We start from the raw sequence: 26,416 nt of genomic DNA, 5'->3' as shown, positions 1-26,416 counted from the left end.
TTCACTGTCCACAGCCGAGTGAGAAAATGGTGCCGACGCGGGTATCTTATATAGGATCCAAAACCCGCGAGACCCGGAAGGCGGGATGATGACGTTTTGCCTCGATTTCAGAACCGAGTCAGGTGGGAAAAGTCGAGCTTGACTCGGATCGGCCTCGGATCGGGGGGGCTCGGGGGGGTTCGGATTTCAGAAATCCGAACCCGCTCACCCCTATTATACATATTCACCTTTTTCAAATATTCGCATTGTCATATTTGCCGACATTCAGCTCCCTCCTTCAGGGAGAAAGTTGAATGTCTGTATACAGTGGGGGCGTGGCCGGTATTGGGGGCATGGCCGGGGCGTGACAGCATCATAATGGCCCCACCCCCTCTTCACAATTCATCGTGAAGCATGTAACTGGCCTCCCCTGCTGTGGGGGTTTCTAACGTTACTGCGGTGGGGGGCGGAAGGGTCGGCGGCCGCTGGGAGGCTTGCCTGCCTTTCCGGGGGCCAGAAGTGGCACCCGATATTCTGGAGGCTCCCGGCCAAATTGAGAGAGTAGGTAAGCTTGCATTAAGTTAGCCATGTTATAGGCAACTGTTAGTATAAGGACAGAGCACACAACCCACGTACTGGCAGGAGAATTCTCCCTGTACTGAGAACCATTATGCGTCATCATCAAACTGCCTACAGTTTCCAGAATGTAAAAAGGCCAAGTACACTGCTGCTACCAATTGGAGAGTGACCGGTCTCCTAAAAATACAAAGGGCAGAAACCAAGGGTTATGGAATACTAGTGTAAAAAGTACATATTTATTACTCAAACATAATAAAAATAAAACAATAAGTCACTTGACTTTAAAACATATAACTTGCACTAGAAAGGGTGTATCTACATATTATGTAGTTATATAAATCACAGTTATTACAACATATAGCAACTCCTTACGCAGAACAATATGGATACTGTCACAAAAACTGCAGTTGATGGCTAATGATTCAAGCTCCTGTATTGTTGTCATAGTGAGTTGTTCTCTTATAGTAAATATCAATCAGAAAGCTCTGTGTAGGTTAAATATAAACAAGTATAAAGTTCCCAAAAAGAAAGCCCCTCAATTGTAAAGGGACCACTTCAAATATAAGTTAAATAGTTATGACTTGTGGAAATTGATGAGGAACAGGATATATTGTTATAGTCTGTGGCAGCATACAAGTCATGATAATGAACATAAATCAGGGAACAATTGTGTATAATTCCTTGCTCACCTTAAGTGTGTCCAAAAAGTGTCCTCGGCCATATATTGCAGAGAGATGGAGTGTTGGTCCGTATCCAAGCAATAGAATGCTGGTGATGGAGCCATCTGTGAGTACAGGTCTCGCAATGCATCAAACTCAGAGGATGTTTGTCAATGTGACTGCTGCACTCTGGTCCGACTCCGTCTGTCTCCTGTCAGGTTGAAAAGGATTGCAATTGCAATACCAATATCCAAGCTGGGAGAGAGATCAAATTGTCAGAGATAAAGTACTAACCAATCAGCTTCCAATTTACATTTGCAGGCTGTGTTTATAAAATGATTGTTAGGAGCTGATTGGTTGGTAATTTATTTTTTACAATTTTATCTCTCTCCCAGCTTTGATAAATACCCCTTTGGTCTCCAGTATCCAAAGGAGAATAAGAAGTCCATTCGGGTGCAAAATTGTAGCAACTGTCGGTTGTCAGAGGTAAATAAAATAAAACGTAGTGGGCTTTAAGTACCCTTCTTCAATCTAGGGCAGCACAGATGGTGTAATAGTTAGCATTACTGCCTCACATCACTGAGGATTGTATATTCTCCCTGTGCTTGCTTGGGTTTCCTCCGGGTACTCTGGTTTCCTCCCACACTCCAAAAATATACTGGTACAGTAGGTTAATTAGCCCCCAAGAAAAATTAACCCTAGTGTGTAGGTGTGTGCGTGTACATGAGGTAGGGAATATTGGGGGTCATTCAGACCCGGTCGTTAGCGCCGATGCGCTCGGACCGGGTCGATGGCCCCCCACAGAGCATGCGCACAATGGCGCCATCGTGCGCATGCATGAGACCCGCTACGACCGACAGCGCCGGTCGTAGCGGGTCTCGATCCTAAGGGGGCGAGCTGTCGATGTTGATTGGCAGCTCGCCCCGTTTGGAAGGCGGGCCGGGGGGGTGGCAGCCCAAACGGGGGCGTTCCCATGGGATGTCAGTGATGTCAGTGGAGAGCTTCTGGCTCAGACAGAGCCGAAAGCTCTCCGGGGCTTACGACAAGGGAGACCCTACCCTAGGGTCTCGTCGTAAGCCCCGATGGTCGCGATGGTCTTGACCCTCGCGACCATCACCTTAGGCGGTCGTAAGCCTGTGGTGTTAACCCACAGCCTTACCACCGCAAAGGAAGACGTCTTGAAAATTCAAGACATCCTCCCCTCATTCAGACCGACCGCACGCTCTGTGCGACCGGCTCTGAATGAGTGTAAGCTCCACTGGGGCAGGGACTGATGTGAATGGCCAAATATTCTCTGCAAAAGCACTACGGAATATGTGTGTGCTATATAAATAACTGGTAATAAATAAACCAATCATAATAAGACATCCTTACATAGAGTCACTAGATGTGTTTTGATGCAAATCTTTTGAAATCAACAATCCTGCGTTGGAAACAGTTCTTACAGGAAATAGCACCATATACCCACATAAATCAACAAAAGAATACACTGAAATTAAATTCAAAACAACTATTGATTAAAACTGGTGGTTTATGGCATTTGTCCAAGAACAAAGATAACTTAATGCTATATATTATTAGCATATCAAGTTAATGATAATGATAGTTCACAAACTATGCATATATAAATGACACAATAGTGGAGGTTACACATACACAAAAATTATATTGAGATAAATATATAAGCTCAAATTTGTGGGGGGACAAAACTTTATATTTCAGACCCAATATACAGACTTATACTATATTTTGTGAATAATTCAAGTCAATAATTTATTAACTATCATTTATATATAAATAAATATAAATAATTAACACAGTGTAGGAAATAACAAAACACAATATATACCACATATCTAAAACAGTAATTTTTATAACCACTGCTGAGTCTTCCATCCATGATTTAGCCCAGGGAAATCAGCAACTCTGTCAGACTCACAATTAAAGGACCTCAGATCTTGATTCATCTTTCAGAAGGGTAAAGGGAAAGAGAAATCTAAAGGGTAAAGAATAAGAAGAATATGGATAATTACCCTACTTTATTGAGTTCAATTTTCTCATAGAGCCACGGGGGCCATAGAGTCGAGGCAGGATCCGAACCATGTTTCAAACTCCAATATCTGGGGACACTATATTTCTCAATTGGAAACATATTATTTTTTTGTTTCAAAGTCACCTGACATTATTTTGTGTTTTGATTATTGGTTTGATTTTTTTGTACAATATGTGATCTAGTACACAAGTGCTCCTTTGGTTTCTGTCCTTTCTTACATTGTAATTAGACTAAATTAAGTGATGCTTGTCGATCTGATTTCTGATCATGGATGGGTGTTGGCCCATACACAGTCAATTCTAGAATGATGTCAATATGGGGCTTCACTGCATACGCCCTGGTCTCTGCACATTCTGAATATAACAGATTTCAACACCTTGAGAAAATGAACCGACATCATCAGCCTAAAGCAAAATTGAGGAGAGGGAAGCAATGGAGTCTTACATCCCTGATGCCCCTTCTATGTAGAATGTACTATTAATGTACTAGTAATGTTAGCCTTTTCCAAACTGCATAAGAGAGCCCATGAAATTAGCTATACCTTTTGTTATACACAAGCAGATGCATTGTGTATATTGTATGCTGTTTTTTATTATTATTAGTCGCCTTATATTTGTTTTTTAATTGCTTGACCTACAACTAATTTTGTCTTTCTAGGTAAATCATGGTCTAATCATTGGGAAACACTGCTCATGGGAGCCTATCTGAGGTGAGATGACTGCTATACACTTCCAAACATTGCATATGGTATAAACTGATGTATCAGTGTGTAAAAATGCAGTTTTTGCTTGCAGGATACATAATTGGTCTTCTTTTCATCTACACATATACAGTATATCAGGTGCTTTTTTTCTGACTCCAGTACTGACTCCATTTTGTGCCCCAATTTTTAATTCTTAGAATTGGTTCCAAAAATAGGAAGAAATCAGGGAAATCCTTTCAGAAATTAATAAAATAAGCTTCTCCACATTATCCAGATTGTGGGAGCTACTATAAATGTTGCATTAACTTGTACCAAGGCACCTGCACCATATTTATATTTTATTTATGTCTATCTGAATATGTGGAGGCCGGGTATAATGGGAACAGGTGGGCATCATTTACTGCTATATTTGCCATCAAGTTCTTAGGGATATGCATATGATGATGCAATTTAAACGTTCCTGCCCACTTTGCATTCCAGGGAGCACCCTTCTCCCGGGCATTCTGGGAGTATAGATAACTAATTGAAGATGAGAGAGACAAGGGGGCATGGCTTTTTGGTCTTACTGACTGAATGTATACTGCTGGAGTGGAGGTGAGTGGTGTCTGAGTATTCTCCGCAGGGTCTGCTAGGGCTTCCGTGCATGCGTCCTGGTTTCTGGGGTGCTGGGCATGGGCGCAGCCACGTTGGTCCATATCACCTGACTAGTCTATCCCAATGGTAGTCCTGTTGTCACTCAGCTGAGCCTCTGATCCAATGACCAGCTACCCAGGGGTATTTAAGTCTGACTCCAGGAACAGGAAACTGCTGTTCAACTTCGATGTTCCAATGACTTGTGATACTCACCAAGTGTTGTTCTGTGCTATTTCCTTTGAAGTGTTGTTTCAGCCTACTCACAGTTCTCCAGTATTTCTTGTATTAGCTCCCATGCTAATTCTCAGTCTGAGATTTTAGTTCTTACTCAGAAGTCCAGTGTTTTATGTTGTTTTTCCTATGTCTTGTAGTGTGCTGCTAGCTCTCCTACAGCTTCCCTGTGTTACTGAGGTGTCAGGTTTCTTGCTAGTTTCTAGTTAGCTCTCAGCTGGATCTATAGCAATCCCCACTACATGCCTATGTCAATTTCTATCTGTGTCTTTCTGTGCAAATCAGCACCTGAATCTGTTGCAGTTCCCAGTACATTTCCCTATGTTTTCAAACAAGCCTGCAACTAGGATCTCTACATTCTCAAGTTCATTACCAGTGTTCAAGTATTCCTTTCATCACCAGTGTTCAAGTATTCCTTTCATCACCAGTGTTCAAGTATTTAGTTAATCACCAGTGTTCAAGTATTCTGTTCATCACCAGTGTTCAAGTGTTCAGTTCATTGCATGTATTCTGTTCATCTCTTGTATACTAGTTACAGTGTCATCCTTGTTTCCTCATCTCTCCCAGGTACCTATTCAGAGGGCCGCGACCTGCTCACTTGGTGCGGCAAAACCCACATCCCAATTGGAGGGGTCACTGGTGAAAACCACCAAGTGGGTTAGACTCCGCCCCTCTGGCTAGGTATCGCCAACACCTGGGTTTGACCTTTATTGGGGAAACTAGGACTGACACTTTACTAGCCATCTGAACCCCCTGGCTCACCGTCTTCCACAGAGGAACTCTTGCACCGGACCGTGACAAGGAGCCTGGTAGGTGGTGGGATGCCGAGAGAAGCCAGATGCAGTAATCAGCCTTACCTCACCTGTCATCTGGAGTCTTCAGCCTCTGCTCACCATTCACAATCCGGTGTGTCTCCCCTGGTCCCCAAGTACTAATTTCACCAGCCCCAAACACATGGTAGGCATTTCAGACTTCTGGGAGGACTTTTATTTAAATAGGCCCCCTCACATCATCTCCATTACTGGCTCTGCTTGCAAGGCCACCCTCCAAAGCCTTCAGTATTGTTCCTCAGGCACTCATACCATCTATTGTAAGGGTTACAACTTTGCTTAAGTTCTGCTTTCCTCAAAGAGACCCACATGACCCCCCATTGAAAAGCTAAATATGCTGCATCAGAAGGTTCTGGCCTCCTCCTCATTTTTCTCCAAGGCAAAGGGAGTAGCTAATTTGCAGGGGCGACCCATTTGAAATTCATCACACAGATCCTGAACAATGAAGTTGTTACATAATAATGAATGTTACTATAGATTGCAATAGATATACACTGTGCAATGTTTATGGCCCTTTCCAGTGTCGGACTGGCCCACAGGGGTACAGGGGAAATCCCCGGTGGGACCCACTGCCTTGGGGCTCACCCCTTTCTTTCAGGTTCCAGACTATGCACTCAAATTATACATTATTACTCTATTAGAGTGTCAGTTACCTTGTGGAGAAGGACTACGAATAAACATGGGTGCTTTGTTCACTTCACCAAGATTCTTCCTCATGCCAATCAAAGTGGGTGGCCGTGGCACACAGTCATGGTTCCTGCCAGTGATTGCAATGGCATTGTAGCTGTACATTCATTCACTATCCTATAATTAAGTCATCCTAGTGGTAAGAGCTTAGATAGTTGATTTTTTTTTACAATGGCATGTATTTCCCTTTTACTAGACCTAAGATATGGGCGTCAGTACCAGGGTCCCCTATCACATGTACACTACCTTAATATATAAGATATAGATAGACCTGATCACCATCATGTACTTAAATATTATACATATATTACAATATACTGTACTCCCAGGACTATAATATATTCACCAGTATATTGCTGTTATCAATCTGGTACATTATCATGTATGCACTACCAGCATTTACTATATATATTTATGAATTTGCCCAGACCATGCACTCTATAATGGTTAGCTAAGCCTCTGTGGTGGCTGACCACACCCCTTAAGTATGGTCCCTTACCACGGCATTCCCCCCATGGGCCTTTCATGCCCCAGTCTGACACTGTCCCTGTCCCATATGCTAAAAATCTTTTCATTGCCATAATTAACAAAATATACCTTAATACAGACACCCAGATTATCCTGTGTGTGGATTTTAATCTTGTGGTGTTGGATAGAAAAAGCTATCCTCCCGGTACCCCAAGGCAACCTAAAATTGGATTGAATTATATTTGGTCTCCTGAATATTTGGAGGTCAAGACATCAACCCATAATGTTTTGGACTATTTCTGTCTTTCCAGTTCAATATCACAAAAGGTAATTGACACTGATATAGAACCTATATCTGTTATGGATCATGTCCCTATATGGGTCATGCTGAAGGTGAATTTAATGTAGGCCCCACTCTTCTTGGCACTTTGCTAAATTGGCATAATTTTTGAAGTTCAATAACTAAGAAAATAAGGACAACTTTTGTCTCTGATGACATTGCGGTAGATGTACTAAGCCTTAGAGAGAGATAAAGTGGAGAGAGATATGGTACCAACCAATCAGCTCCTGTACTTTTATAAACACGTCCTGTAACATGACAGGAGCTGAGTGGTTGGTACTTACTGCTCTCCAAGGCTGAGCACATCTCCTCCATTATCTTTTATTTGGAGAAATAATGATAAGTCAAGATGCTTAATATAGGGCGGCTCAAACCTTGAGTGCCAGACTATACTGTAGATAGACAGTAAAAAGGTAGACAATGTCTAGAAAGACATCAGATGTTAGACAGTCAATAGGTCGACTGGGACAAACAGTTGTCATGGACAAAAGGTCGACACGCTAAAGGTCGACATGTAAGAAGGTCAACGGGGTCAAAAGGTAGACATGAAAATGGTCGACACATGATTTTATTTAGTTTTTTAGGGTTATGTTTAGGGTCAGGGTTAGGGTTTGACACTTTCTGGAGGGTTAGGATTAGACACTTATCCCGATGGCTAGGGTTAGATGCTAGAAGGGACAGTTATAGTCAGGTACCTACCCCGACGGTTAGGTTTAGGCACCAGGTGGCAGGGTTAGGGTTAGACACCAAGGGAAGGGTTAGGGTGAAGATTAGGGCTAAAAACTTAAAATAATCATGTGTTGACCATTTTTGTGTCACCCACTGATATGTCAACCTCTTGACATTGTCGACAATTTGTAAATGTCAACCTTCTTACATGTCGACCTTTACTGGGTTGACCTTTTGTCCCTGTTGACCTTTTGTCCCAGTCGACCAATTGACTGTCTAACATCTGGGGCCAACTGTAATAGGGTTAGAGTTTAGAAAGTGTGAGAGTTTAGCAGTAAAACTTTCACACTAATACATTAATTGAGTTGTAACTTCAAAACTGGAAGCATCTGGATGAGAGCTTAAATCTTGAGAGTTTTTTGAGTCTGAAAAACATGCGAGTTTGCATGTTCTGCGACTTTAATACATTGGCTTGGAGTTTAAAAATGTGACAGTATTCTCTCACATTTTGTAAACTCTCACCCTATTACATTTGTCCCTAGGTGTCTATATGGACATTGTCTACCTTTTTACTGTCTATCTGTTAATCCACACTCCAAATCTTAACCTCTGCTTTCCAAGACTTTAAAAGCTCTCCTTCTTTAGCTACTAAACACACACATTCACGTGTGGTGAGGTCAATGGCTGGAGAGGCACACATGTATAAAAAAACAGTTTTTATAGCAAAACTATGGAGCATGACAGGGAGTATGGGGAGAGATTATGACAGGGGAGGCTCTGCCTTCCCTGCCTACCCTGACTGGACATCCTTACACGTATTGGGAAAGTAAATTGCGATTTGACTAAGTAGTAGCACAATTAGATATCGTTATTCCTAGTGGCTGGTAAATTCCATTTTTGTCAGGTTTTGCCACAAGCCTAGCCACCTCCTTTCACATTTGTTTAGAGGAGATAGAGGACGTAGCACCACTTAAGGATGAACACTCTATCCCCCATTTTGATGGCAAGACTATAGCTGATATATACTTTCTTTATTATAACCAACTTTACTCCAAGATGCTATAGACACAGACAATAAAGAACAGTTATGGAACCACATCTCCCTCCCACACATTACACAGGTCCATCTGGAAGCTCTCTACACCCAATCATTCCCTCTGAAGTAACCCGGGCCATAAAAGGTCTGAAGCTGATGAAATCCACAGGTCCTGGTGGCCATAGTGGTGATTTTTTTAATTACTTCAACCACGTATTGTGGACACGCTTACCCCTTTATTTAATTTCATTACTGGTAATCTCCACCTCCACTGTGAAGGTTTTCCAAAATCTGGGAAGGATCCCACATCCTGTTGTAGACCTATATCTCTACTTAATGTAGATTATAAATTATTCACAAAAACAATAGCAGAAAGATTGAAAATGATTCTTCCCTCAAATGTTTACCAAGATCAACCCAGTTTTATTTGGGGATGCAGTGCTGTGACTAAGATCCGGAAGGTATTTATGGTAATGCTGTTTCTAGCTGACTATCCACAGGTGGATCCCAAGTTACTTCTGTCCCTTGATGCTGAAAAGGCATTTCACTTGGTTACCTGGGGCCATCTTTTAGAGACTCATTGGCACTTTGGTTTCCCGAACATCTTTATACATCCTTTGGGCACCCTTTATACTGTTCCTACAATACAAATTCTGATGAATAAATATCTTTCCCCTTCCTTTTATACACCTGCCAGGGATCCCTGGCACCTGCCAGGGATATCCACTCTTCCCCTTCTTATTTGCACCATCCATATGGCCCTTCTGGTGACTCCCAGCTTTAAGCTGAGTATATACAGCAGCTCTTACAGTCACGAGGTGTAAATGTCATGCCTTCCCTCTTTCTCTCACCCCTTATTCCTTGTAACTTCCCGGGGCGGACAGATTTTTGGTGTGATGAATCTTGATATACCTTGTAATATTTATGATGTGTTGTTTTTTTTTTCTTTTTATCTTTTTTTTTACTTTGCATAATATCTTGCAAATGCCTTGTTGTTGTTATTCTTACAGATACTGTGTTTATTTTAAAAGTTTTTTTCTAAAATGAAAAACAGTACACAACTGTATTTTTGTATAACAGATTTATTATGACTTACACCTATATTATACAGTACGTAGGTATAAAATAAAAAGATTTAGCAAAAAAAAGATGAGTGAGACCTTCTTTTTATGTGTATACTAGTAACTCTTTTAAGACTCATAAAAAGCTACTAAATGGAACTATATACATCCTATTACTCATGGTATTAAAATGCATAAGTTAGTTTTTATTGGCATTTGTTCTGTAATGCTTGTTGATTTAATTACCCACCTGCTGCCTATTTGAAGCCTGTATGATTGTGACATACCTATACATTGAATTAGCTATGAAGGCAATAATTTTTCTAATTTCCCAGTATGGTCCCAGGAAGTATAGTCCTTCTGTAGGAATGTGGCCTCATTCCTGCTAACTCTAACTGTAAAATGATTATATGAGAGTGTGGCTTAACGTCACACCATACATGAATCCCTTCAGCTTCGTGTTTGAGGCACTATCAAGGGATGGTGATTGTTATTGACATCATGAATGTGATTGTGTCTGGTCTAAGTTGATAATAAGGCTGCTGGTCATGTGTGTCATGTGCATGATATGATTTTACTGAGCTGTGCAGCCTAATTATTATCGTTGATTTATAAGGCTCCACAGGATCCGGTCTAAAGATCTACAGTAAAAAGGTAAACAATGTCTAGATAGACACTAGATGTTAGTCAATAGGTTGACAGGGACAAAAGGTCGACAGGGACAGGGACAGGGACCTTTTGTCCCTGTCGACCTATTGACTGTCTAACATCTGGTGTCTATCTAGATATTGTCTACCTTTTTACTGTAGATCTTTTAATCCACATCCGGCACCACAGTGGTCTACAGTGCAAGACAAAGGGAACATAGGACATACTCTATACTACATAAACAGGCACATACTGTACCAAGTAGACAAAATAAATGCTGACATAAAAACAAGGGTAGGGAAGACCTTGCACATGAGACAGCTTACATTCTAATTGGTTGAGGGCACAGCTGAAACATTAGTATCACTAAAAACTAATTCCAGAGCTTTTTCCCAATATTTAGTAAAGTTCGATAACGAAGGGAAATTAATGCCAACTAAACTATTGATGTCAGATAGGATATGAACAGGGTAATTAGGGACTTGGGTCATTTGTTTGAAATTCATAAATGTACGATTACATCATTTAGGAAAAACACCTGTTTGGAGATAATGTGTCACCTGAAGGTTCTGCCAAATTTCACCATTGGGTAGACACCATTTATTTTGGATGTCACTAAACGGAAGAACCCCATACACTCCCAATAATTGTCCAACTCTCACCATGTCTTCTTGAGCCCAACAGTGGAATGCTTTATGTCACACACCAAGGAGAAAGGCCAGATTTGCCAGCAAAGACATAGCAAGGGTAGGTACAGAGGAGATGTAGTCAGTTCCATTAAGGCGTTTCCAAATCATCAGATGAGGGCCCATGGTTAAGTGAGAAATAGAAGGCAAAAGGGGCAACAAAGGCAAAGAGGAAAGAGGGACCAACGAAAATGAGCCTTCTAGAGATAACCATTGTTTGGTAAGACTTGATCTGGTCCAATCTATAATTCTATAAAGAGTGACTCATACTAAGTGTAAAAGTGAGGAAGGCCATCAAGGTGTCTCTGCTTAAATAGAGAATATCTTCAAACTACCCACGAGGGATGGCTACCAGTAAGGTCTGGAGGACATAAAGAATACGAGGCAATATATAAATTTTAATCACATTAAGCCTCACTAACCAGGAAATGCCGACTTGAAATAGTTAATTTTAGAGTAGGAAAGAGTGCAAGGTCTGGAATTCTTTTTTAAGATTTGGAAGAGTCACATTGAGGTAAGAAATGACCACTAGTAGGTCATCTGCAAAAAGGGCCACTTTGTTTTCTATCCCCCCTACTTTCAATCCTGTGATATTCGAAGTAGCTTGTATAGCTCAGGCCAGGGCCTCCAAAACATAATCCAACCTTGCCTTGTATTATTAGATATCTGGATGGGTTCTGAGAAATTTCCAGTAACTTTAATCCTAGGTGAAGGCACTCTATGCAGTGCCAGAATTTGGTGGTATGCTATAGGGCCTAGACCTACTGTATGTGACTCAAAACCCCTCTCATGACTGATACATTTTTATATATTCTCAGAGCACCTTATGCTTTGTAGTCCTGCACAATAATAACTAATCCTATTGTTATTGAATAGGAAAGAAATTTAAGTATTATGAGGATTAATTTCCTATCCTTAATAGCAGAAATATTGTGGAAAGCTGTACCTACTAAATACTTTCTTTTGGATACTGATAAAAATATATATTGTGATAAAAACACTGTAAAGGTTTTCAAGGGGAGATATATATGCCCTAGGTTTTCAGTTTCTGTCTGGTGGACAGAAACTGATTAGCAGTCTTGATTGCCATACTACCCGTGAGAGGCTGATAAAGGGTATGTCAGTTTCTCACTGCCTGTTGAATAGGTCAGAGACTTACTAAGAAACACTGTGATTACTGGTTGTACTGTAAGTGCTGGGCTAAAGACTTATGTGAGAGGAATGTTAGGTCCCTCCACTCTAAGAGAGGGTATCATTTTGTATAATTAAAGCCGGAGAGGCCAGGATTTAATTTTATGTTTTGTTTATTTTTGTGCTGCTAATAAAACTAGCTGTGACTATTTGTACCAAGGCCCTAGACTGGTGTACTACTACTTGGTTGCTGCATGACAACCATTTACCCCCGGTAATGTGGACATGTACTGCTACATCTGAGAGGCGTGTCATAAAATTGATTTACATTCAAATGTAAATTAACCCCAAAGCAATTAATAAGATCTACATGTTGATGAAAACACACTGATACATATCAGAAAATGCATGTAACCATAGGGATCATTGTGCCTTATAGCCAATGCAGGGAAATAATACTAACTATTCAATTTGAATGTGTATATCTCTTTATATATATATAAATAATAGCTTCATAATGAGGGTAAGGTGCAATCAGGGAGATCACTAGACTCTTCAGTCTCCCTGGTAATCAGTTGGCGTGTGTGTGTGTGTGTGTGTGTGTGTGTGTGTGTGTGTGTGTGTGTGTGTGTGTGTATGTGTGTGTGTGTGTGTGTAAACTTCCAATTCCAAAGCGGGTCATAAAGCACATGAGCTCCTATCCACATTGCTCATCACATATGTGACCCACTACAAACGCAGCTATGTTAATCCACCACATTACAGCATTTTATATCCTCTCTGTCCTCAACTTCACCATCTGGCATTTGCTGCATAGTTTCTAATTTTTATTGTAAGTAAATCATTTCTGTCCCTTTGTGGCTACCTTCACCATGTACTTTAAGAAGACAATTGTCACTTTTATTGTGACAATGTCAACATCATTATATTGCTAAAATATTATGGGGAAAATATATCATGTTTTGGAGAGAGAGAAAGTGGAAAAGTTTCCCATACTATTATTATTATTATTTCCCATACCAACCGATCAGCTTCTAACTGTCAATTTACAGGCTGTGCTGGAAAAATGACAGTTAAGGTGCATACACATGAGACAATATCTTTGAACGATATGATAACCATATCGTTCAACGATATATCGTTCATATCGTTTCATGTGTATGCAATGAACGACCAACGATGCGCGCTCCTGCTGGACGATAACGATATCTTTGGTCGTCCGTACATGCAGGACAATTTGGATGATATCGTCAAGAATTGCCTGTTCAGAGATGTGGCAGGATGACTTCACTGAAAGATATCTTTCCACGTGTACACCCAATATTGTTTGTCCTGCACTACAGAAAGTTCACGTGAAATTTTTCTCCAATATAGTTCATACAGAACATCGTCTAGTGTGTATGCACCTTTAGAATTGATTGGTTGCTATGAGCAACTTTCCCACTTTAACTCTCCAAGATTTCATAAATCTCCCCCTATATTTCAGTTACTGGTCTGTAAACCTTATGAGCTACTGTTTCCAGATTTAACCTACTCAGGGACAAATTTTTAAATGTTAGAAATATATAATCATTTTTTTAATACATTTTATTGAACAGATCATAAATAACAACTTAACAAAAATATTTTTTATACAGTATAAGCGGTGAAAAGCTGAAAAAAATCAGATTCTAGCTATTATCTTCTAGAAGGTGCTAGTTAAATGTTAAGTAGAATCTCATTGGTTGCTATGGGCAACATCACTTTTAAAACTCACTTCTAAAAACTCCCACTTTAGTAAATATACCCCAGTGTGTCCAGAATGTATGGAATCATTTCATACGTAACAACCACCAAAGACCAATGTACAAATGCACTTTTAAGTCTCACTTCTAAAAACTGTAGTAAATTTACCCCACTGAATCTTTGCATTTTCCACAAATGTAGCGAGTGTGTCTTGTACAGTTTTTGTCGTGGCATCGTGGAGGATTTTTTTTTTTGGATAATGTCCAGCTTCTTGCTTTTTTTTGTAGGTGTTTCCACCTTGGAGTTAGAGGCAGGGCCAGCTCTTGGGGTGTTCGACCAGTGCGGTCAAACAGGGGCGCCACCCCATAGAGGGCGCACCTTCCCAACCATCCAATTTCAGTGCATGGGACGCAATGTCCCGCGGGTGGTCTGGTCGGGAGGTTGGTCACCCCCGCCGCCGCAGCTGTGCGGCGGTGCCGGACCCTGGAGTAGCTGAATGGATGCTGCGCGCATGCACGTGCCATCCATTCAGTGCTGGGAGAGGGCTGGGGGAAGCCCAGCTAGTGACGGATGCTGGGATTGCCCCCAACCTGACGGTACATGGGAGGCATGCCACGCTAACGTCACTTAGGGGGCGTGACCTATGGTAATTAGGACACGCCCAATTTTCAATTGTGTGCGGCAATATATCCATCCGGCACAGGGTGCGGTTACCCCTCAAGCCAGCCATTGTTAGAGGACCTACCCCTGTTTTTGTTTTTTTCACCTATTTGAATTAATGTTGCTGCAATTCCTGCTTTGAATTCTAGTAAACTCATGTTCGATTTCTCGCCATATTTGAACGCAATTCTATGGTAAAATATTTGATTTTTGATTGAATGAGGGTAGTGAGCAATCATCCTATCACACATATCTACTCTTCCCATAACTTGTTGCATTGGTTGATAGCAAAAAGCATTGTTACTTGGGCATACTCCTTAGGTTTTCTGCCTCATCTGGAGAAGTTGTCTTGCGGTTCTATTCCTGCATATGTAGAGCTCATCCCATAGCCGGCCGTGCTGCAGGGGTATTGCGTATATGTAAACAGGGTTGCATGCGCAAATCCTATGAATACTTTTTTCCATCAATTTATTTTATTGCGATGGCTAGTTACCATTGCAACAAAAGTTTCAATGGCGGAAGCCCAGCCATCATTTGATGGTGGGCTTCCAATGTCCATCCCTAGCAAGAATCTGGGAGAAGTGGAGACTCGTGGCATGGAGTGGGAGTGACATCATCAATATTTGCCAGCAGACAGAAACCCTGGCACAAGAAATACATATAGCATATACACTGACAAAAAAATACCCACGAGCGCTAAATGTCCACAAATGTGAACGTTTATTATTTATGCTGAAATGAATAGACATAATACAAAAAAATCCATTAGTTGAATACAATCACATTTCCTAAACATATCTAGAGTAAATTACCTGTTTTTTATTGCACTAAATTTTCATTATATTATGTTTGAAAAAATACACCACTTTACTGTTGCTGAATATATGTGATGTGTCCCAATCGAATGCACAGAAATTATAAAGGCGTTGTCTGTAAATAGATTTTAATATTCATTATATTGGCTGATTTAGTTAAAAATATATATTCAATCATCAAAAAGTTTTGCACTTAAATATTTTTTTTTTTAAATAAAAGTAAACTTACAGTACACATATGTGCCAGTATCCCTGAAGAGGTTAAGGGTCTATGTACTAAGCCTTGGAAAGAGATAAAGTGGACAAAGATAAAGTACCAACCAATCAGCTCCTGTCATTTTTCTGCCTGTAAAGTAACAGTTAGGAGCTGATTGGTTGGTACTTTTTCTCCGTCCATTTTATCTCTCTCCAAGGCTTAGTAATATACCTCATAGGGCCAAATATAATACCCCATCATTTACAGGACCCAGAAAAATTCCAGCAACAGTCACAGTTTTGCTTTTAAACTAATCGCTGTTTTAAATCTAGTGACAATCTCGCCGGAAATGCGCCAGATCCCACAAATCGCAGGCTATTACATTTGGCCCATGGTCTTTAAGGGAAATGAAAGGGCCTTTTATACTATTTTGAAAGCAAATTTTTTCTAGGACCTCTTGTTGTTTTTGCTGACTAAATAAAAATGAGAATCTGAAACACTATTCCCTTGAAATGTATGGACAATAATTTATATTGCATTAGAGTTGCTGATATTAAAGGTTAAATATAGAGGGGGAATAAAAGCTTTTTGTTGAATAACCTATGTCCTTGTTTTACAGAACATGTATGGACAAGTAAATTCAGTAGTCCATAAAATAAAAAAAAATGGATATAGGAAATACAGCCACTTCCTTTATCTTTTTCTCATTGTATGATTTCTAAAATCAAAACATATTCATGTCTTCTGAAAGGGGCCTCATTAAAGCTTTTGAGTGTGACCTCTTGTTTTAACAGTTCTTGACTGAAATGCACACTCTCCTCCCACTGTCCTTCTGCTCCCTAAACATACTGTGCAAATTCCAGGGACGCACCATAATCCGCTCATTTAAAAAACAGAAAATATTCCAGCAGCTTCGTTAGCGATTGAAATCCTTCCTTCCTTTGATATATTGTAGAAAGTGGTTTTCTGATGTTCCCGACACGCTGTACGAAAGCCTTCAATAATGAACTGATCTTATCGCCCTGTCAGACTGGCCTGTCTGTTCAGCACCCGTCTCTCCTCCATCCCTGATCCTCTTCCCAATTAATCCCATACGCCCCTCTCTGAACATTATCTGACTGCTTGCAGCGGGGATGCTGGTTTTATCTCATGAATGCAGTTCCACATCATAATATATTCACTGGGAAAAAAACGAGATGTGTGGAATTTTGAAGAGGGGGTGAATTGTTCATTAAAAAAAAAAAAAACTAGAGTGTGGGATTGCAGCAAGACAATAATTAATATCTATAAGTTTATGTTAACCATCAATGAAATAAAAGGACTGGTCTTCAAGCTGTTAAGAATAAAATACTTACCAGAAGGAAATTGCCTATGTGCTTCCATACATTTTGTATGCAATCTCTTAAATGAAAGAATGTGAGCTTAATGCTTCATGTTTTAGGCTATAGCATTTCAATTGTAGTTTTTAGAGGAGGAGGAATGTTCACCTTTAAATTGTATACAGTTTCTTTTGGGTCTGAAAAATCTACATGGATAAACTCTAATGATTGCCAAAATGTCTGTCTGGCTTCTAAATGAATAATAGTTTATATATGTATATTCCTCTGTATTACAATATTTTTTTAGAATTTTGTGGTATTTTCATCATTAATGTCGTATATTCTCTGGATTGGACAGGAGCCTACCATATTTTGTCCCCTATCTCCTGCCTCCTGACTAATATCTTAAATCAACCGATTGGGGGAGAGATGAAGCAGAGATCAAGGGGCCCCCTTAGGGTTTTCTTTCTACAGCACCATAATCACCCTAGTGAAAGTCGTGAGCGGCAGATCTTCTGCTGGGCTACATATTCTTTTCCACCACAGGGCAACAAAGTTCAGAAGAGGGCAGGAAGCATAACTCTGTGAGCTTGCTATATAATTGGCTCACAACAATCAGCTTCCTGTCCTTCACAAAACTGACTGCTGGAGTTTAGTAAAGATGTAGATAGTAGAGGGTCCTACAGGGTCCTACAGGGATACTCACTCAGCTACCACTGGAATGGCACAGTGACCCTCCCTGGATGCGCAGTGTCAGTGTCACTGGACGGAGAACACAACAGGGATCAGTAGTTGCACCTTGTTCAACAGATGAAAATAATCCTAGGGGGTAATGGCACCTATGTCTTGATGTGTGAATGGTCATTACAGATGCAAGTTCCTCAGCCATCCCTTAGCCTCTCAAGTGCTCACATGGTCTGTTAAAGTATGACTGCCTTAAGCCCAGTAGGCCTGGAGGAAGTGAGAAGACAGAACAACATTACACAAAGTCAATATAATAAAAATGATTCTCTGCGTTCCACTGTGGGGGTGTTTAGATAAAGTCTTACTGTATAAAGTCAGTATGATAAATCCACAAATGTCCAATATCTTTGTACTGAACTTTACCAGGACTGAACTCCTGGTGGTTGTCTTAGCTACTCCTCTATTGCACAGGGGAAGCACAATTTCTGGTCCTACAGTATTTAATACAACATGGAGGAAAAAAATTACAGGCCTACTGCCCATATATGTGTCTAATGCCTACAAATGTGCCACAGGCCTAATTGCCCAATAGGAGTCCCAAACACTGGTGGTAAAGTTGGGCTAAAAATAAGTGACCATAGCTCATGGGAACCTATCCAGTCTGTTGGAAGAGGCTGCAGTGGTGGGCATCGTATAGCTCTTTTCCCTATACTTCACTACAGGTCCTCCCCAGTCTCTTGTTCTCAGCTTACCTCTCACATCTATCATCCTCAATGCTCTGCCCTGAGATCTTCTGGCTTAACTATGCCATCTTTTATCTTGAGCACGCCTTCCAGCCCTTGCTTCTGTCACCACTGGTTATCTTGTTGCTTGAAATGCTTCCTCAATCAGTGACTGCAAAATAGCCTGTTCCTGCTCACACTAGCTAATATAAGCTGCCGTAAGTGGGATGACCAATGATGCAGCTCACCATGATCACATCCCATTTGCTGTCCCATGGTGTTCCATACTTGGCTTGCCAACTGTGTCAAAAGGGGGAACAATGTTTGGGGCTTGATTTCTTCCTGATTCAAGTCTGACACAGCCAATGAACGTCCGCAACCCCCGTTCATCACCCTGACAATGGTGACTCCTCCAACGATGATTCCCATGCTGCTTCAGCGGTGAGTAATATCCTCAGTGTCCTCCACTGAGTCTTCGGTGTCCTGGGCCAGGGTAATTAACAGGCACACCGTCACACACAGTGCAATAAGCTCAATTGGGAAACATAAGTGGCACTGGTCACAATGGATTGGCTTTGCAGGGCCTGAGTAATATGCTGCACACTGGGATGATGAACACTGAGGTTTTATACTTGCCCAATAGGGACTGGGTCCTACCTTTTTTACAGACCCATTCTTTTTTGTGTAAAACCCACTCCCAACCAATTTAACCATCCCCATTTTTGCTATGTTGCCTTCTACACATATTTTGCTTGTTTTCATTTTAAACAAATGCATTAAGCATCATTCGAGCTTGTGTACATTGAAAAATGGATGAATTAATTATTAGATTTTGGGTCCAGAAATACATGGGATTATAAACTAAATCCCAGGTATTATGGGATTCCGAGCACACTGCGGACTAAGCCAGGGGGCAGTAGGCAGAGCTGGATTAGGTGTTCATGTGCATGGTTTCCTGTCCTCTGCCCACCACCTGCAGCAGACTACCTGGAGTCCTATAGCAGTCCATGCTCTCAGTTGCTCATAGGCTGGGAGAGAGTCTTATAATGAACTCATCACTCCACGGCTTTCTACCAGACACTGAGAGCCACCGAAAATGTAATCCACCTCTACTACTGCACCTGGGCCTGGGAGAGGACCGGTCAATGCAGGAAGCGGTCTACTTATGACCACCTTGCACTGTGTAACTAAGGTAAGTGAAGAAGGGTTGGGGGTTAGCAGCTATGTTAAAGGATATCAGGGAGGACAGGAGGAGGGATATGGGTAACAAGGAGGACAGGATGGAAGGAATGGATTGCAGGGCCTCAAGCCTCTAACAAAAACAAAGCAGTACTACAGTATCTTTTATAAACAAATACAGCTCGGTACACACTGACATATATTGCCTGTTCCGTTGACAAGTTTGGTATTATATTTATATATAATACATTGTTTATGCATTAAATGGTGATGGTTTAGATACATAATTTCTGCAGTTTATGTCTTGATATATGTTGAACAACTCCTTTTTAGAAAACCGTTAGACATTCCTAAATACTTTACTGTGGGAAACTGGAACTAACATTTGCTTTTTCATAGGAAATAGATAAAAAAAAAAAAAGAGAAATAAATTGCCATGTGTCTAAAATGAAACACAAAGATCCTCTTTACAGAGTCTTAAAATATACACTCAGGCTTCTGACCCGGTAGGGGAGCTTCCCCTGTAACTTGATTTTTGGCCTGCATGTGTAAACTTAAATAGGGGCAGGACAGAGTTTGTGAGAAATTAGCAGAGCCTGTGCCTGAGCTAAAATAACATTTTAAATATAATCTTCAGCCACATAGTCATTTTCAGCAGCTGACATGGCAGATTTGAAGATAAATCTGACATCCACTGCCTTTATTGAGGAAGACCAGAGGCTTGTTATCTCTGGGGCTGCACTGTTATTCAATTATGTCTCTAATTTATAGCATTCATTTTAGCTCTTCAAAATATATTTAACACATGGTTTTTAGGTAACCAGCATATCCCTAAAGTTTAAAACAATGACCATATTACAGGATGTGGCAACTGTTTGCTCATTCAGATAAGATCAGTATAAAGGGTTGTAATGTCATTGTTTGTGTTATAGGACATGCTTAATCTGCCACCATGTCTTTTCTCATTTGACCATTTGTCTGTGGTTTTACCCCTTGTCTTGGGGTTAAGTTATTGCAAGGAACCTGCTCTTACTGACTATTCCTACTATTGTTACTTGGCCTCCAGAGACCCCAGTAAGTGCCAATTGCACATTAGTTGTAGAAGAGTAGTTTCTGCCACCAGGCTCCTTCTCAGGCACTTTAAATCACGGATTTCTGGGTGTTGTGTACAGCTGCTAAAAGCATTTCTTTGTTGGTAACTTGTGGCTAGTTCCACCTGACTGCTTACCTTATAGCAGCGCTGCAGGGTGGCGGGCAGAGCTCTAACTCTGGGCCCCATTTATCAATGAAGGTAAACATGATACAAACGAAAAAAATCCACTGGTAATTACCAATACTTACCTCTCCGGCGTGGTCCAGCAAAGACTTCCTCGTCTACGAGGTCCTCCGATGGTCTACTTGGCAGCCGAACACTGCCAGCAACGCAGGTCTTGTGTAATGTGCATGCGCGATGGTCCGTGCATGACACAGGGACACGGCAGTGCCTGGAAGGCTCCGCTGAAGCCAGAAAACCAGCGCCGGGTCCCCATTGCTGGTAATGGGGACCACATCTCTCTTGACATCTAAAGATTGGGAGAGCGATGCTGTAACAGCGATAATCTTAGATTACCGCTGTTTGTTAAATCCAGAAAGGAAGTCATAACCCCTTTAGCGAGCACTAAACTGGTCATGCTTCATTGATAAATGGAGCCCTCTGTATGCTGAGTTCAGCACAGGACAGAAGAGAAACAGAACAATGATTAGCTTTTATCTGTAGGTCACAGTTATCTAGCCGTAGGTGTCACCCAAGATTTATTAAGCAGAGTGGTGTTCATTGCTTTTTGCGTACTGATGATTATCAATACAAAATAGTGGTTGCTCATATCAGCTTAATGGTTTTCACAGGTGCTTGTAAAGGGAGGAGTTTAGTCTGTATTACAGAAAAAAAGAACAAAGTTTCCCTCCACCACACTGCAAGATTGTACACACTTCCCACATTTTTATACACGTTGAAAGGAAGCAAACTAGCCTCCTGCCCCTTTAATCCAGGTTGATTCACTCAGTTTATACGTGAATCACCATTTTACATTGTCGGCACTGCAGGGACGTCTATTCCTCCCATCCGCACATTGCAAGTGTGAGGGAGTGAGCAGCTCAGCCCCCACTCAGAGGTGCTTCAGCTTTTGGGACTTCCAGGAAGTATTACATCTTCTGCACTTATTTCAATCCAATAGGCACCATTAGAAGTCCCCTCCAGAACCACTGTATTGTTGCTGCAAGGGTGGGCTATAGTGTAGTGACTGGGTTCGGCACGGGATCCCAGCTATCAGGATGCTGACGATCAGAATACAGACAGCAGCATCCTGACACTCAGAATCCAGACAGAATTTTGTATGTATACTAACCCTCCTCCTAACCCACCTTTCCCACAGCCTTACCCTAACCCTCCCCCCAGCAGCCAAACCCTAACCCTCCCCTCTCGCAGCCTAACCCTCCCGCTAGTGCCTATCTGTAACCCCTAACTCCGTACCTAACCCTAATACATACCTGCCTACTTTTGAAAAAGCATTTCAGGGAGATTGTGAAAGCACCACCTATGAGCGCGGCGGTAAAGTGGGCGTGTGCCCACTGAGAGGTGTGCCATAAAATTGATTTACATCCAAATGTAAATGAGCCTAAAAGCAGTTATTAAGATCTATTTGTTCATGAAGCCACAGTGGGGATCATTGTGCCTTATAACCAATGCAGGGAAATTATACTAATGATCCCATTTGAATGTATATATCTCTATTTTTTTTTATATAACAGCTTCACAATGGGGGTAAGCTGCAATCAGGGAGATTACTAGACTTTTCAGATTGCAACTATTTCAGGGAGTCTCTCTGAGAATGAGGGAGAGTTGGCAAGTATGCCCTAATACCGTCGGGATTCAGGAGCCGGGATTCAGACTGCTGCTGGGATTCTGACCAATGGGATGTTGACTACATCCCTAGTGACTACATCTCCCCGCTAAGCTCAAGGATTTCCCTGCAGTCTTCCAAAGAACCATCAAAGATAGGAGACTGAGAACATCTCCAGCACAAAACCCCACCAGTGGAGCCCCATCTACTCTGAACCACCATGGTAAATAAAAATGCATCTTTTGTATTATAAAATATATTTTAAAACACATTTTTGTATAGCTATATCAAACATTGTAAAATATTTATTTATTTATACTTTCCATACTTGGGCATTTCACCAAAATGTAGCTGTTAGCACCAACCCACCATAGGCAAACGCAGGGGGGGGGTTCCGTCTGCCTGGAAATCCCCCCTCTCCAGCACACACCATGATCACAGTAGAAATAGTAATAGAATGTTACTAGTGCTGCATGTTCTTCTCAGTATCACAAATTAATTGATTAGCACCATCTGTGGATCTTTTAACATGTGTCAGCCAGTAATAAATATACATGTGCACCAACTAGGAGATGTGGAAAACATGTACTGTTAGGGATGCACTGCTATATACCATCATTAGGGTTAATTATTAATACTGTATAATTAATAACACACTATACAGTATATAAAAAGAAGACCCGATATGTACATATATGTCTAGGGCAGTGCTAGGTTCTTCTGCTGCTTCCCCAGACTCCCGGACTTGCTCCAATGCTCTGGAATGGTGTCCACATCGGAAATAAATACATTCAGCTCAGGCATCCTACTGCCGCATCTAATGGCTTAGTGTGATCACTGGTCCTGTATATGCTGGAATTATGTAACACAATATACTTTGTATGACACATATTAAAGCTGGATAAGTGCTAATTATGCCCTCTTCATGGACTGGCAACACTCACTCTAAAATCAAGCATTTGGAAACCCCCCTCTAGAAATCCTGCATTTGCCACTGCAATTTCAGTGTTGCGACAGCCATTTCCTAAACACTTTTTGTCTGAGAGACACTTGGCCACAGTATAAGTCATTTTAATGTTTTTCTTTGTATTTCATGAGCTACATCTGTTAGAAGTAAGGCAGGTAGGCAGATGCTTAAGCTGGTCACACTGGCCAAGCACTAAGGAATAAGATCACTTTCCAGTATGGTCAGAGGTAGTTAGTGGTATACTGTATATGCAGTTAACACATACCTGCCAACTCTCCCTGAAATAGTAGCAAACTCCCTGACTCCCTGAAGAGTCTAGCAATCTCCCTGATTGCACCTTATCCCAATTATGTAGCTGTTACATACTTGAGGAAAAAAGGGAAAGATATATACATTTAAATGGTGCAATCAGTGTAATTTCCCTGTATTCGTTATAAGGCACAATAATCCCTATGACTACATGGATTTTCATTTAAGGTTTCTCATGGTCACTAATTTGGAACCCCTGTAAAACACAATACATGAGCAAGCCCTGAAAAGTATCAGTGTGTTTTCATTAACATGTATGTATGACGGCCGTCAGATTGGCCGTCGCAGCGCAAGGTGCCTATCGCAGCGTGTATGGGCACCTTAGCTGTTTTGGGCTCATTTACATTTGGATGTAAGTAAATGTTATGACAGCCTCTCAGATGTAGCACTACACGTCCACTTTACCGCTGCGCTCATAGGTGTTAATTTCACAATCTCCCTGAAGTGTTTTTTCAAAAGTTGGCAGGTATGAGTTAACTAAAATATCAGCATGTCTGACTATGTATGAGAGAGTGAGCTTGCATGGTTTGTCCAAATACACAGTCAAGCCAAGGGACGCAACAGCACACAGGAGTTTATACAGACAGTCAATGCAATCAGTCATGTTGCGATGGAGCATGCTAAAAAATCCAGTGTGATTGAATGTGAACCATGTAACTGATCACTCCAAGGCAAATCCAGTCTTTCAACTAGAGTGTTAAAAAAAAAAAAAAAAAAAAAGTATTTAGAACCAGAATGAAGCTGGCCATATGTCTGGTCGTTCACCTCTGAGACTTACAAGTTGTATGGCGGCAAATCCTTAAGAGCTGCTGCACTGTTCAGATTTGAATGTCCGACTCCTATCCAAAATGTGATATTCATGCGAATGGCCAGTGTGTTTCCTCAGTGTATTTGTCTGTCACACCATGCATGCGGGGAGGTAAAGGGGGTTGGCTAAAAGATGCACGGAGATGTTGCATCTGATGAGACCTTTTAGGTGCTCCCTCCGGGACGAGGCAGCCAGGTCACCACTGCATGGTGAAGCTGTAGTGGACTGTGCTGGGGGTGTGGCGATGCAATCGAATCATCTGGGCCCCCGCCCCCACTAGACTATGCCGAGATTACCGGCATTGTAAAATGGGGGGGGCGAGACCAAGTTAACGCAATTCACTGTGAATCACATTATCGGCCGCCTGTGCTGCTCACTTCACTTGGGAAGTGGGAGGTAGCAGCTGGCTCCAGGAGACTTGGCTTCTTTTCCGAGCGGCCGGGAGCATCGCCTGGTTTTTGGGAGTTTCCCAGCTGTTCTGGGAGAGTAGGCAAGTACTGGTTGCATACAGAGACGCTCAACAGCTCACATGGGAGACCATACTCAGATAGAGAGAATGCACCTGTCACGGGCCAGGTACACGTTTCAATGGTGTATCTAAAGGCGCACCAATCAGTATTTCAGCATCCACTGACACTGAGTGTGCGTCTCATATCCAGGGAAGGATAGGACTTGTAACGGCGTTAGCATAAAGACGCTAATATAACCGTGGCAATAGGCGCAGCCGCATATACGTCAACTCAGAATCAGCCCCTATGGGTAAAAATCTGACACCTTTAATTGAACCTCGGTGCTACACAATGAAGATTGCTCGTGTGTGTGTGTGTGTGTGTGTGTGTGTGTGTGTGTGTGTGTGTTTTACCTTATAGAAAGCATTCTTTGGGCTGAGGGCCAGGATCAGGCTGAAAAGGCCTCTTTCTGTCTTTGCACAGACAAAAATAACTAGAAATTGCACCATAAACCACAATCTTTTGGTGCCAAGATTACCTCAGTAACTAAGCCCGCTAAAACCTATAAGAAGTATTTATGCATTGCTTCAAACTCTCCTTGAAAAATGTATGGATACAGTATTTCATTTGATGAAAGTGTTACTCTGAAGCAGACAAACAAATGTATAGGAATTATAGAATGTACCATTGTTTGGCCCCAGTAGTTTCTCCATTATTCTCTTTATGAAATCTTAAAAACCACGCTAGCATCAGCTATATGCAAAAATATTTCTATGCCATTTCCGTTACGCCAATTCTCTCCCTTCTTTTTTTTTTCACCATCCAAATTAGAAATTGGTTTCTTCTTCCCCAACATCGAACGGTAGTGACATGGAAGCTTATAAATGGCTTCACTGCCTACTGTGCCCCTTTTAAAAATTAGAGTCAATAAATCTTGTCAAAAACATTGCAATTAAGTAAAAAGTTCAAAATCGGCTTATAATAATATTAAATTACCTAAACCATGAGACCCTTAATCCACCACTGGTCCCTTAGTAAATATAAACCATCTTCTAAAAGTTGACTGCTCCTCCCAATATTTACCTCAAAGTAATTGCTTTAAAATAATTTATAATATTATCATGCATTTAATATAGTGTATGTTGTCTCTAACTGAAGAATAAGTAAATGCACACTCTGGGGCTGCGTTTTTTGTTGGCCGCACGTCTGCAATACTCCCATACAGTGCCGGAAATGCCAGAGGCAATAGAAGCATTGACTTCCGGGCACACAGCTGTCAGAGGGGCATCGAGAAGTAGGCCCAGTAACGAG

At 41.3% G+C, this 26,416-nt stretch overlaps 1 long non-coding RNA gene across 1 annotated transcript in view; it reads left to right on the top strand.

Annotated features, from left to right (window-relative positions):
• The window catches only part of LOC148522359 (uncharacterized), a 100,633-nt gene that overhangs the window by 47,876 nt on the left and 26,341 nt on the right, over positions 1-26,416 (top strand). Inside the window, exon 2 of the long non-coding RNA XR_015878752.1 lies at positions 3,928-3,979. This is a non-coding gene — a long non-coding RNA (uncharacterized LOC148522359). The remainder of the gene's footprint in view (positions 1-3,927; positions 3,980-26,416) is intronic.

The sequence above is a fragment of the Taudactylus pleione genome, unplaced genomic scaffold, assembly GCF_031769625.1.
Source record: "Taudactylus pleione unplaced genomic scaffold, aTauple2 ptg000146l, whole genome shotgun sequence".
NCBI lineage: Eukaryota > Metazoa > Chordata > Amphibia > Anura > Myobatrachidae > Taudactylus > Taudactylus pleione.
The sequence above is the reverse complement of the archived record's forward strand: the minus strand, read 5'-3'. Positions and strand labels throughout refer to the sequence as shown.